This window comes from Ostrea edulis, chromosome 2, assembly GCF_947568905.1.
Source record: "Ostrea edulis chromosome 2, xbOstEdul1.1, whole genome shotgun sequence".
In the NCBI taxonomy this organism is placed as follows: Eukaryota; Metazoa; Mollusca; class Bivalvia; order Ostreida; family Ostreidae; genus Ostrea; species Ostrea edulis.
The window spans coordinates 10,234,873-10,244,601 of NC_079165.1; the positions used below are offsets into that span (position 1 = coordinate 10,234,873).

Sequence of the window (9,729 nt, forward strand, 5' to 3'; positions counted from 1 at the left end):
TTTCCGAGCTCTGTCAAAGTCGTGGGTTGTGTTCTACGGCGTGAAAGGGCAACCTGCAGCATGTTCCATACATGCTCAATCAGGTTCAAGTCTGGCGAGGGCGCTGACCAGTCCATACGGACAATTGTCTCCTGCTGAAGGAAATGCTCCACCACCCTGGCGTGATGAGGACGGGCGTTATCATCCATCAGGATGAACTCAGGGCCAACAGCACCAGCGTAGGGTCTGACGTAAACATCGAGGATCTCATCCCGGTACCGCACCCCCGTCATTGTTCCTCTCTCCAGGACATGAAGATCTGTTCTTCCATCCCTGCTGATTCCACCCCAGACCATGATGGAACCACCACCATAACGGTCATGTTCACTGATGTTGGCATCATGGAAACGTTCACGTTGTCGTCGCCACACTCGGTGCCTCCTGTCTGTAAAGTCCAAACAATACCTGGACTCATCGGTGAACAGAACTTGAACCCAATCGTTCTGTGTCCAAGTGACATGATTTTCATTGTCCACTTTCATTAAGATGTACAGTCACTAGAATAATCCTGATTAAGTTTTATCTTTCTTGTCGATATCACTGACGCAGATGAGGTGATAATTGCACATATCAAAAGTATTAATTGAACATGTGATCGCCATTTTAGATTGTACCATGCTTTGATCATAAATACCTGTATATATAAGTATAATAACTGTGAAAAAGAAAACAATACTTCTTGTTAGATACAAAGATTTGTTCAATATCGTTTAAAAAACACCATTCTCTTCGTAAAATCATGCATAGAATGAAGAATGTCCGTTTTCGGTTTTGGCATTTAAAACACAGTACTAGATTTATCGCTTTTGAGCATGCTGCATCTCCAGTTTAAGTATTTATACCTATTAATATTGTTGTTTTTTCAATTGTATGAATCAATTTGGACATAAAGATTGTTCCCAAGAAATATGAAGTTATTCTGTTAGCCGGTTTTAATATAATCTATAAAACATCGCAATCCGGGATAGTCGGGAGTCGGCAGTACTAGATTTACCGCCCACCATGAAATATAATCTCGCTGCTGCGAAACTCCAACGCGAGCTACCTGAGACCCGGTGAATTTTCTACCGAATATGGATGTGCTTTAAGGAATTCCAGTGCTAATGTAAGTATCAATTAGAAATTATGGTATATTGTGCTTTATTTGTTTTTGCAATATATAGATCTACGTATCAATGCATTATTTACCTACCGCCATCAGCTAATATAGCTTAAATACGAAATAGTAAGAAAGAGTTATCGTCCTTAGATTTGGACCCTGGCCAACTTTGAAAGAAGTCTTGATTATCGTGAATAAAAAAATTGAGAAGGCATCTTTCTATTTCAAAATGCCATAATTAAATTCTAATGTTGCATAGGGATTGTGTTCAATTTAACAAACACTGAAATGTTACATACAATTTACCATTTTCACGCAGAAAATACTATACTCTGTTTCATGTTTGAGGTATATGTATCTGTGAATGTGCATGTTACACAGTGTTACAAGCAAAGAAAGATGCATTAATACAAGTATCTTAAAACTTATAAACTTAATATTTCTTTGGTGGAAACATAATCTTTTTCCTGATGTAGCAGTGTAGATAAAGTGAATTTATTTTATGAAGAAAGTAAATTTTATTGATTGGATCTATTGTGGTGTATATTATACCCATTCATAATTTTTTGAAATGTAAAGATTTTCTTAATTAATTTCATTGATGCATGAAGCACACCTAAGAAAATTAGAATGAATAAAAAGTACATGACATGTGTGTATTTGTTTGATAATCATTTGGTACATATGTATAAATGAAAAAATCCAACTTGTCCTTATGAGATATGTCATTATGGATTGTTTTAAAGTGGAGGGAAATCAACAATAAAAGGAAATTAGAACATGACTAGATGTAGTACATGCATGTATATATACAGTAACCATTGCCAATAATGTACCAGTGATAATTTTAAAAGTTGCAAGATCACAAAACTGCAAAGGACATCAGGGGACAAGCTGAGTGCATTATATTTAACAGGATCCTCCCTTTATCTAATGCAGGATTCTAATTGTCAATATAACATGTATATTAGATCTGGTAACAAATGTGCATAAGAGATCAGGGGACAGTGTGTTAATTAAAAGAATTTTATCAGATCATGCAGGGACCATAGATTCTCCTTGTATATGTAGCAAAAAAATTGTAGTCTTAATATAAAATCATTGTAGAAAACATTTAAAATTTCTGAGTGGTGCAGGTCTCATACTCATTTACACATTGACAGTCTATAGCTCTGAGTTTCTGTAACCACACACATGTATTAATTACTAATGTTTATTTATGCAAGCATTCATGATATATATTAATCATTAACACATTATATTTAATGTGATTGGACAATATGCATGGATGTACATCATGACTTTTTCCTTTACTGATAGTACATCATGAAGCAGTAAATATTTTCATGAAGCAGTAAATATTTTCTCTAAGTAATTTCTTAAAATTGTTCCCCTTTTATGAATGAAATACCTACATGCATTTCTCTTTTTGATTAATTTAGATTTACTTACTCCAGTTACAAACTTGATTATAATTACAGAAACAATCATGTAATATAATCAATAATCTTTTTCATAGTTAGATTAGTTATGTATCTGTATGTTAGAAGACATGTAAAAAAAATTAGAAATCTTAAATAAAATATTGAATCACAATTAGGATTACATTGCACGACACTGTGATTAACTATTGTTTTATTATACATCAACTATATTTTGTCTGTTTCTTTGTTGTTTCATTTATAATATTACATTTCTCAACCTAATTAAACAGTTAAAGTCTCAGAAATCAAAATTGAGCTGTGAGCCAGAAACTGTTCTAGAAATTTAGGAGAAGAAATTATTTTGCATGATCATACATGGATTTTTTTTTTTCAAGTTTGGCCAAGTTAGGATCATATTGTGCACTGAGTATTATATTTAACCTAAAGTAACGAATTTTTTAATTATAAGCTCTCTTTAATGAAAAGTTGACTGTGCAATGTTAATTATTTTACATGTTTTAGTTTGTGCTATAGTTTACTGAGTTATAGGCCTTGTAAAAAGAATTGTGAATTAAATACAATTGTAAATAATCAAATATATTGCATGTTGATGGAGTTTTAAAAATTTAAAAGCATAATTAAGGCCTCAAATAAAAATTGTTGTTTCTGATCCTAAATTAAACACAAATCCCCTTGTTTTTTAAATAAACCCATAATGTTGAAGATATCTGACATTGAAGAAACATTATTTGGGGACTTGAAAATTCTGTGATTTGATCAATTCATCTATAATAATGTAAAACTTATACGGTACCAATTTTGATGCACCAGATGCGCATTTCGACAAATAATGTCTCTTCAGTGATGCTCAACCGAAATGTTTGAAATCCGAAATAACTAATGAAGTTTTAGAGCTAAATATATATAGCCAAAAACAGCGTGCTAAAAAAGTGGAGCCAAATTCGTCCAAGGATAAGAGTTATGCACGAGGGAGATAATCCTTAATTTTGAAATGAATTTCTAAATTTTATAACAGCAATTCAATATACATCCGTATTTTCAAGCTAGTAACCAAGTACTAAGCTACTGGGCTGTAGAGACCCTCAGGGACTAACAGTCCACCAGCAGAGGCCTCGACCCAGGGGTCATAATATAAAACTTATACGTTACCAATTTTGATGCACCAGATGCGCATTTCGACAAATAATAAGTAATTTTAATCAAACTGAATCTAAAAGTTGCCATTAAAAAGTGAAAAATGAGCCCCTGGCCATGTTCAATATTAAAGACATTATAATTGATTTGTTTAAATGGAGATTGAGATCAGAATGTTAAAACTTTGTTGACAATTAAAGAAAAAAGATATGAATTATATATCCCAATCTGAATTAAAATTAGACTGGTATATTCGAATCATCTTTGGTACACCTCAATACATGGAAGTGTTAAGTGTATCGTAGAGAAGCGGAATTCTTTTTATCCTAAAGCAACTTAATTGCCATTATTTTGACTTAATAAATGTTTGAGGAAACACAGCAATTTATATTTTTAGCCTAAATTTCAAATCATAATAGATATTTGTGCATGTGTGACCTGTCTGTTTTCAGTATACTTTTTGGGAAATTTGAGTGATTCACCACCCTTTGAACAATTAAGGTATATTAATTGAGGCCACCTCGAAGGAATCCTAGATTTGTCAAGGTATCGCATCTTCCTACAATTGAATGTAATGATATGTTTTCAAGATTTTACAGTAGATTATTCTGTCACCTACAACGCAAGATCATTTTATTTGTCCTTAAAGTTTTGGCCAAGTTATACACTGCATGCAGATAATTCATGTTTCTTAAAATTCTTTTATAGCATTTAAACATCTTTTTATCAGGTTGTATATGTATATGTAACAGACGTTATGAAGTACATATAATGTGTTCAGTGTTTTATTATGTAAAATCTACTTAGGAGTACAACTACATTTACAAATTATGTACATGCATGCAACAAAGGCACAAACACAATTTCTACCTCAAAACTTTCATCAGATACAAGTCAAACAATTTAAGATTATAAGAATAAAGCTAATAATTGTACATGTAGCAGATCTTAGAAATGTTTTCATGAAGAGATACATTATTGCTTATGCTATCACTTTGCCTGTCTTTCTGTCTTGGTTGACACTTGCAGATGACACACACTATTTCATGGGATATACTGAATCTTAATTATTGACAAATCGTATAATTTCATAATATTGCATGTTTTGTTACATACTGAATAACTGCATGATTTTTTTTTCCCTTTTAGAAGCCATATGTTTTAATTGCTGCCCAACAAATGGTACAGTGTCTTTGTAAATTGTAAGTATTCAGTGTCTTAATATAAATTGTAAGTATTTTGAAGCATGATGTTACAGTTAGTTTATTATGTCACCCCTCTTTCTGGGGAATACATATTGTTTTTAAATCACCTGAGCCAAAGGCTCAAGTGAGCTTTTCTGATCAAAATTTGTCCATTGTTTGTCGGCGTTGTAAACTTTTCACATTTCTATCTTTTTCTCAAGAACCACTGAGCCAATTTCAACCAAACTTGCCACAAAGCATTCTTAGGTGAAGGGCTTTTAGGTTTGTTCAAATAAAGGATCATGTCCCTTTCAAAGGGGAGATAATCACAAAATTCTTCTCAAGAACCACTGAGCCAGAAAAGCTGAGATTTACATGAAAGCTTGCTGACATAATGCAGATTCAAGTTTGCTAAAATCATGGCCCCCGTGGGTTGGATGGGGCCACAATAGGGGATTAAAGTTTTACATGCAAATATATAGGAAACATCTTTAAAAATCTTCTTCTCAAGAACCACTGGGCCAGAAAAGCTGAAATTTACATGAAAGCTTCCTGACATAGTGCAGATTCAATTTTGTAAATAATCATAGTTACGGGGGTAGGTTGGGGCCACAATAGGGATCAAAGCTTTACATACAAATATACAAGAACAATCTTTAGATATGGGCCAAAGTAACTCATGTGAGCAATGTTGCCCATGGGCCTCTTGTCTTTAATGCTATTGATACTAAATTGAAACTGAATAGATATTTAGAAGGAGTAATTAAGGCAGGCCTTTACCAAAACTGGAATTAATTTCATGATTCCAAGGATAGGGACTTTGATTCCAAGGATAGGGACTTTGATTCCAAGGTGATTATTGTCCTTATCATTTGAAAGACTTCTTTTAGTTTGCTGATACAGTATGAAAAGTCCGTGCATAATTAGAAAAAGCAGAAAAGGATGCACTAAAATTGTGGATTTTGCAACCCCAGAGTTTTGACTTTAGGTTGGGTCCAAATTAGTACATCATGTTGTGTTGATTTACATATGTATTATATCATTATCTTCACCTTGCATATATTATATCATGCAAAGTCTTTCAAGTTGATACTATAGAGAACCCTCACTGCTACGGCCCTGAGCGTTAAACATAGAGCTAAATTTGTGGTACCTCACCTACAGCTGGTGAAGTCTCAGTATGAGTGAAAAATTCTCAACGAACATAAAAAACAATCAATCAGTATTCATATTTCATACTGGAAAATAAAATTTAGATAGCTTATATTGATCATTGTGATTTTTTTTTCTTTCAGAGATTCAATTTGGGGAAATAGCTGGTGTACTGGAGTGCACATTCCTAAATGAATTCACCAGTTTACATTAAGGATCTACTTTCAAATCCTGTAATATGGTGTATGGGATACTCTAAAGTGCATGTCACAGACTAAAGTTATGAATATAACTTCCAAGAATTTTTAAGAAATTGTTATAACTTTAAAATGTATGTATATATACTAAATAAATATTGAATTAAAATTTATAAAATTTCAGCTTCTGATTTTATGTATACATATTTTAGAGATTTTCCACTCTAAAGGTTTGATTTCTTTAATATATAAGACTAAAAACAAACTTTTATGCAGATACAGTAGTGTAATATTGTCTTACTTTCTGATCAATACATGTAGATAAGAAAACAATGTATATTCCAGTACATGTGGGAAATTTTCAACTATTCAACTTCCATTTATGAGCAGTAACTTGTACATAGTACTTACTTTCTTAACCAACTTTGATACTGTATAACTATAACTATCTGCTTGCATGCATTGCAGAGCACAGCCGTACTAATGATTCACATTTGCTGATCAATTTCTTTAGTATAAAGAGTAAAATTGGTATATTAAGTTTTAAATTTATGAAAATGCATATTAGACTTTTCGCAGATATTTCTTAAATGGACTGATTCACGATTTTCCCCAAAATTTTCTTTTTCACTTTTAGTGATCAAAATCTACTGTCTAATGTGTTTAAAAGATTTCACACAAAATTTAAGGTTATACATTATCATAGAAGCTCATTTTAGAGTTAAATTATTATTTGTTTATAAACAAAGATTGCTGTATGTTATTAATTTAACAGAAAACTGGTTTGCTCCTCGTATGTATAATAGGAACGAATGACCACTAGTTTCCCGAAACTGCCAAGAAACACAGGATGTATATGGTGGACAAAATGTTATTGAGGCTTTCACTATAGATAACATTAGCAAACACATCCCATATTTACATAATACAGTTGTAACAAGTCAGCTGACGCGTCACATTTCACACAAGTCATAACAAGCGCACGCAACAGTCTGAGTGTCTAATTGGGAGAGTGGATGGTATGGCCGCATTGCAAATCCAAACCAGGGGAGATAACCGGATACCGACATAACAATGTAGAACGGGCAAACCGGTGGCCCCATGGTACACACAGGCGCCGGAAGTCCAAATGCGTGAATGACATAATGGACTTGGAATGGTTTTGGACCTACCCCATGTCTCTGTTCCTCCGGGGGATAGCTGCTGGGTAATAGTGCCGGTACTTCCTCGTACCACACAAGGCACTCCAGACACAGTCTCCCCTCCGTTTAAAAGAGGTGGAGAGAGAAACCAAGCCGTGCTGAGGCTAGTGATTCTCCAATCCATATTTTACTTTGTACCGTAGACAAATTCACTGACTTAGAATGGCGACCAGCTTCGCACACTGACAGCCCTCCGTCGTAACAGACAGATGGGGGAGGAACAACAGGCCAGATGAGATCCAAATATTCCTTTTTATCTCCCCTGGTCCGCCAACAGCCATCGATATGATGGACTCGCCATGACCCGAGTACGCATTTCACAAAAATATATATCACCTCCACCCCCCACCCCCTCCCAATGCAGGGAGTTAAAGCTTAAAAGGAATTTAATGACCCGAGACACATTTCACCCCCCCCCCCCCCCGAAAAGGTTAAGGCTTAGATTAACTTGAAACCTAGTACATGTATCACAACCCCCCCCCCCCACCCATTAGTGTGTTAGGGCTGACCCCCACCCACCCCGATGAAGTGCGTTAGGGCTTATATTAACTTGATTAGCGTTTGTATTAGATCCTGAACGAAAATGTCATTGCCAGAATTAGACAAGTGAGTTCCATCGTGCCTAAACAAATTGTGATTAAGTATTGAGATATGGGGGTGGCTAATGATGGATCGCCCTACCTCTGCAATGGCAGCAGCCGCTCTGCGGTTGACCTTTTTCCGCTTCTGATCGATTTTCTTATTTCTCGCCAGAGGCACACCGTGCCAAAAAAGTCTCGGCATAATATTGGACCAGACAAGTATGGTTTGGGGCATAAGCGCATGATACCTGAGAAATGTGCATTGAATTTCCTGCCCCAGAATTTTGCTGTTTAGCTCTTCTGAGACCAGATCATTTGATCTGAGGTGAATCACCAGGATATCTGGAGGTGGGAATGATTTAAGCAGATGAAGGACGTAGGGATCGAGGTCATGCCACTTCATTCCACGCCTGGCGCGCCACTGGACTGTTGCTTGAAAACCCAGGTTTCTACCTCCGTGTTGACTCGCATACTCGCCTGCCCAATATGGAATTGAGGACCCCATGATCCAGATGGTTTTGTTGCCTAGAATGACTTTGTATGGGTCAGTGAAATTAGTATATTACTAAACTGTATAGAAGGTAATAGTAATATGCCACGAGTAATTATATTCTAATGTATGTGGTAAATGCGTTTGATTTCCATCGACCGGATTTCATTATCTCAGAATCAGAGGCCCCTCCTAAAGCCATGTCAGTGGCCCTGCCGATTCTGAAACTGTGTGTTGCAAAATGACCCTGAACCCCAGCAATTACCAAAGCTCTTTGTAGAATTGCGTTAAATTGGCCTGCACCGGGCATATTGACTGGAATTTGGGCTTCCTTTTAATAACTAAGGTGGTTTGGTGCCCTGTTTGGTTGGTTTTTGAATTTTGACGCAAGTTTTTATAGGACCAATTATGACGTCCTGAGATCTGATGGTATGTTGATTTTTGTGAGACAATTGACTTGTGACCGTAACTTCCCCCACTCTCAGAAGACCAAAATATGCTAAACAAAAGGCCGACCTGAACAGGGCTGTTTCGTACTGTGATGAGGTTACTTGTGGGAGTACTCGCACAACTTGATGCAGGATGTTGATGGTAATGGGGCAGCGAGTATCAGGTTTAGGGAGGTTTGTGCGTTTTAGGCCTTGAATTGATTTGGTCACCAAGAATGACTTAGTTGGGTCTGGCAATAGCCTTATTTTGTGGAGATATGACAGGGCTCGCACATAAAGCTGGATAGTGTTGGTTGAGAGGTTTTGAAGTGAAAGATATGCAATAAAGTACAGTGTGGTTTTTATTGTGATGGGCCAGGAGTTAGGAAGCTTGTAGGCCGAAATGAATTGATGGTATTTATGCAAGACTGACATGTATGCTTTTTTGGTATTTGTGGATATTGCGGCATTAATAAGCCAGGTTGATTGGGATTCTAGATCCTCCGGATGTGGTTTGGTAGAGGCATGGGTCTGAGGTCTGCTGAGGGGGCCAGGCGACGAAATTTGGTCCACTGTGAACGAGAAATACAATCTGCAATTTTGTTGAGTTTTGTGGGAATGTACTGGGCTTTAACAGTGATGTTATACTTGAGTGTGATCAGGACAATCTTGCGAACAAGGTGCATTACACGTTTGGATTTTGATGTTGGGTTGTTGAGGATGTGCACGACCGCCATGTTGTTTATGTGGAACAAAATGCGTTTATTGGCTAGTGACT

The 9,729-nt window shown here is 36.0% G+C and overlaps 1 long non-coding RNA gene across 2 annotated transcripts; it reads left to right on the top strand.

The window, feature by feature from the left end:
* Positions 1-1,013: 1,013 nt before the first annotated feature.
* LOC125681154 (uncharacterized) lies at positions 1,014-6,428 on the top strand. 2 transcript variants are annotated; one of them, XR_007372172.2, is made up of 4 exons: positions 1,029-1,144; positions 4,170-4,263; positions 4,867-4,919; positions 6,197-6,428. It is a non-coding gene; the product is annotated as an uncharacterized LOC125681154 (long non-coding RNA). The 2 variants fall into 2 exon arrangements; XR_008800436.1 differs by lacking the exon at positions 4,170-4,263 and having other exon boundaries at positions 1,014-1,144.
* Positions 6,429-9,729: the final 3,301 nt, after the last annotated feature.